Genomic DNA, 5000 nt, shown 5'->3' on the forward strand with positions numbered 1-5000 from the left:
CGACATTTGTTGACGAATGTCTGTAGCTTACACTTTATGGCTTTGGTGACCCTCCAAGATTCTGAGGTTGGAATTTCAGATGTGGAGCGATAAAATAAAGCAAGGATGAAATAAAGGGGTAAATTTAATCGAGATTTTCTATCATTGCACTCGTGGAGGCACGTGGATTACTGGTTAGGGTGCTGGACTCATGATGCATTGTGTTCTTGAGCAAAACACTTCATTTCACTTTGCTCCAGTCTCCTCAAATGGCAGAAATGAGTAATCCTACGACGGACCGCGTCCCGTCCAGGAGGAGAATTTATACGCCATGTAAACCGGGAAACCGGCCCTTATGAGTCGGTAGGACTCGAGAAGTAACCCATCTTTGCACTCACCAAAATATGTGACCATATGTTAACATTTAATATATTAGATAACCGATGGTGATGAGTGACAGAAATGATAAGGCGATGACTTCATGCACTTCGCAATGTGTTCACTTACTTTCTGAGATGAAAAATCTGCCGAATTCCATCCTTCAAGAGTCAGCATAATATATACCAGTAATATACGAAGGCCAGACGAAAGAAAAAAAGAAACCTCTATGTGGTCACAAAGAAGTCTATGTGGTCGGATGTTCTGCTAGAAATAAGAGCTAAATCTCCATCAGACAACAGCTTTCCATCATAAAAAGAATGGTATATTGTATATCACGAGAATGACAATAATGGAATATATATATATATATATATATATATATATATATATATACATCCCCATACACACAAATATCTTTGTATGTATATATCAATAGCTTACTTTTTTGTTACGGTAAGATAAAAAGTATTCTATCCGGTGAGAGATAAATATCGTTTTATGTACACAGAATGTAGTTATGAGCTGCTAATAGTCTCATTCATTAGAGATGTGGTCTAGACAGGTTTTTATAACTCGCCTAGGGTCTCCAAGTAATCTTCAAGCTCAGAGCGCCTGGCCTATACAGGTTACAAATCAGGACGATAGTACAGAAGAAATCACGAGGAAAAAAAAGGAGAGGAAGGCGGATGTGAAACGTGGAATGGTGATAAGTCTACCTCTAAATGTATGTATATAAGATTAAATTATGAAGTTGCCCGGAAAGATCTGAGCGTTTTTAAGCTAAATCTATTAACTTATTACTGAACACACCTGAAACGTAACACAGTTAAAACTTTGGCGTTGCTTGAAGTGGTTGTGCGTCTCTTCTTCGTTCCTGACTAAAAATAGATTTATCTTTCATTCCGGTTACCCATTATTGACAGTTGAAATGGGTAGCCAAAAAATTTTATATTCACGTTGTAATGTATGTATATCATTTTTTTGTTGTTTATTTCAGTATTTCTTTCCAATAGAGAAACAACCGGTTTCTAACCTAGATCCAAGGCTCCTTCATTGGAATTTCAACATCAACAATAAGGTATTTTTGTTTGTATGTATGTATGTGTATTCATGTTTGTGTATATATATATATATATATAATATATATATATATATATATATATATATAACGGGAAGCTTTATGAAAATAAACAAAAGACGAAGGCAGGTGGAATACAAACAAACAATTGTATTAGTATGGCGCTCAGGAATATAAATAAAACAAGTCTTTTACGTTTCGAGCCTACGCTCTTCAACAGAAAGATACACAGAAAAGAAACACGGAGAGAAACAAGGAGAGAAAAAACATGCGTGCAGAAGCTAGCGAATCACATGACGATATATATATATATATATATATATATATATATATTATATATATATATATATATATATATAATATATATATATGTATGTATGTATGCATGTATGTTTGTATGTATGTGTATACGAATGGAGGCACGTTGCTTAGTGCTTAATGCTGTTTGCACTCACAATCGTAATATTGTGGCTTCGATTCCTGAACCCCTTGATAACTTGTGCTCTTGAGCAAAACACATCATTTCACGTTGCTGCAGTTTCCTCAGTCGGCAAAAATGAATAATACTGTAGATGTAATGGCGTCCCGTCCAGAATGAGTGGGAGAATACATACGCCAGGATGGACCTTTGATCCTTTTTTTTCTTTTTATTGATATATTTGTGCATAAGCTTGTAATTATTACCTTTATTATCTTTATCATCTTTAATTGATATGATTTTCTTACCGCATTTACTTGACAATGTGTATTTTGTCTTGTACTGGTCAAATCTTGCATGTCATTGGATCTTTAGAGTAGGCTATTGCATCATTTCCATCACTCTTGTGCTTTCTTTATGTATTTGCATCGAGATACCATGGGTTGTATTAAAAAGCATCCGAGTTGCGAGTATACGCCCGAGCACGTGCAAACACATACACTCATACACGCACGCACGCGCACACATACACACACACACACACACACACACGAACATTGTATGTTTGGGTGGATAACGAGAATATATGTTATTTGCCTTCCAATGTTTATTAGTATAAAAGAGCGGAAAGAAAGAGAAAAGTGATTCATGTACAATAAAGTGTTCCGCTCAGAGATATAATGAAATAACTGACTCATTATTTAGTAGTCCAATATGTTATATACTTTGGTATTCCTTCCGTCCAAAGTAGGAAAGTTTTGCTTATGAAAAACGCCTAGATAAACTTTCGTACTATTGAATTCTAGGACTTACTATCTTTGGTGATCGAAATCCTGGCTGTATAGCTAAGGCTGTATCATGAAGGTTATAAAATATCTTATCTTCACCTACGCCAAACTGCTGCTGCATATTTTTATATAATAATGTTCACTCAATAGTGGAGAACTAGTCCAGAAACCTTGACGTTATCAAAGAAGCTTGAGAGGCGGTTGGATGGAACTTATACTCGCCTCCTTATGAGAGCTCAAAATCTCTCGTGGAAGCGTCAACCAACCAAAGTACAAATATATGGGAAATTACCACCTGTATCATTTCTTGTAGAAGAGTCCAGTTTGTTGGACATTGTTGCAGAGCTGAAAACGAGGTAATTTCTACTATTCTCCTCTGGAAGCCATCTGCTCGCGATACCAGAGGGCGCACACTCTCCTACCCTGATGTAATCTCAAGGGATACAGGCATCCAGCAACAGGACTTCCGTAATCCTATGATGGACCGTGAGGTCTGGCGTAACATGGTAAATTCCATTGTCTTGACCACGGTCGAACAATGATGATGATGATGATGATATATTCCAAGTGAAGTTTGTATCCTCTCAAAACATCATTTTGTAGATGAGTAAAAAAAATATTCAACAATAAGCTAGAGTTGCATTTCCGCCACAAAACTTATTTCGCTCTCTTCAGCACCTATATTTATTACAATGGCATATATTCTTCTTTGAAATTACTAACATTATTCAACTTAAATCAAAACCAGCTACTTTAATACAACCCTTTGTGTTTTCCGTTAACCTCACTCTCTTATCCTTATGTCCTACATTAAGAAGTAAAATATTTCTCATACACGCCCTTTCCACGAATAATATCCCTCAGTGCATTTCTTCCACCTTCCAACCCTTAAAAGCACATTCTGAAAATCAAGCGAATTAACTTACCCAAATCTTCCTATATCTTCAAGAAAGACCTTCAGAAGCCATGAGCATTGCTCTTTCTCCGCAGACTAAAATATACAAATAACAAATGAACAAAATTAATAAAGATTTCTTATATAAAAACATAGCTTTCACAATTACATGTAAAGAGATGAAATTGTGTGACGTCCACAGTTTTTGCTGTGCAGTAAAGACATAAGTGAAACAGAAAATACATTGTGAATTCAATTCAAATGGAGCTTACTGTCATTTATGATGAAACATGGTAGAGTTAGTCCTTTAAATTATTAACTATGTGTATTGATTTCATTAGCTACTCATGCTGCTTATAGAGCAAAGTGAACTGGGAAATAAGGCATATTGCCTCTCCAAAGATATTAGAAACTATTGTAAGTTGTTGGAACTCCAGTAGATCATCAGAAACGATGTTACACACTTTATTACTTCGGAGATAATGTTTAGTCAATGATGCAAATAGTAAACACTGAATATACTTGAAACTTTTATCAAGGTTTGTTTAAAACAAAATCAAAAATAAACAAACAAACTTCCCTTCTATCAGACTAGAATTTCAGAATTCTCTAGTTTTGAAGTCCTCAAAAATGACTTACAAACTATCAAAAAACAATATTTATGGAAAAATGCTACATAATGACATTTTCAAAATTAAATAAACATCATTTTTTGATTAGAGTAACATCCAACATCCTAGAAAACTAGGTTAGCATCTGAAAGGCTAGCTCCACTCTTCAGGACCAGAAAATATCTCACCCTCCAACAGCAGCTGAGGCTCCAACCTCAAGTGAGGTCCACACTTACATACATACATATATACATACATACATACATACACACACACACATATATATATATATAATATATATATATATATATATATATATATTATATATTATATATATATATGTACGTGTGTGTGTGTATATGTATATATATCCTTAAATTTCAATTATGTGAAACGTTTTTGAGTGTGCTCATAAAAAGCTCCTGTGCTATTTATTTCGGTTACTGCCTATTATTCCCATCTTCCAGAGTAATTTTATGGGATGGTAATTCGTCTGGTGCCGCTATAGCGAAGGATGACTATAACAAGAATTTTTGAACGGAAATTTAATTCATTGCTACGTACGTATCCACAAACCACATATTTCTGTTGCTGTGTTCCCCATTCATGGAAACGTATGTAGCAATGCATTGGAGGATTTGTGAATTTCCATTCAAAAGTCCTAGTATATATATAATATATATATATATATTATATATATATATATATATATATATATATGCACGTACACACATACATGAGTATTATATATATATAGGCACAGGAGTGTCTGTGTGGTAAGTAGCTTGCGTACCAACCACATGGTTCCGGGTTCATTCCCACCGCGTGGCACCTTGGGCAAGTATCTTCT

At 34.9% G+C, this 5000-nt stretch overlaps 1 protein-coding gene across 1 annotated transcript in view; it reads right to left on the reverse strand.

The window, feature by feature from the left end:
* LOC115211760 (dual specificity tyrosine-phosphorylation-regulated kinase 1A) overlaps positions 1-5000 on the reverse strand; it is a 509539-nt gene that overhangs the window by 374603 nt on the left and 129936 nt on the right. Inside the window, exon 4 of the mRNA XM_036503300.1 lies at positions 3571-3635. The gene's annotated coding sequence lies outside the window, so the exon portion shown is untranslated. The remainder of the gene's footprint in view (positions 1-3570; positions 3636-5000) is intronic.

The sequence above is a fragment of the Octopus sinensis genome, linkage group LG5 (genome assembly GCF_006345805.1).
Source record: "Octopus sinensis linkage group LG5, ASM634580v1, whole genome shotgun sequence".
NCBI classification, from domain to species: Eukaryota; Metazoa; Mollusca; class Cephalopoda; order Octopoda; family Octopodidae; genus Octopus; species Octopus sinensis.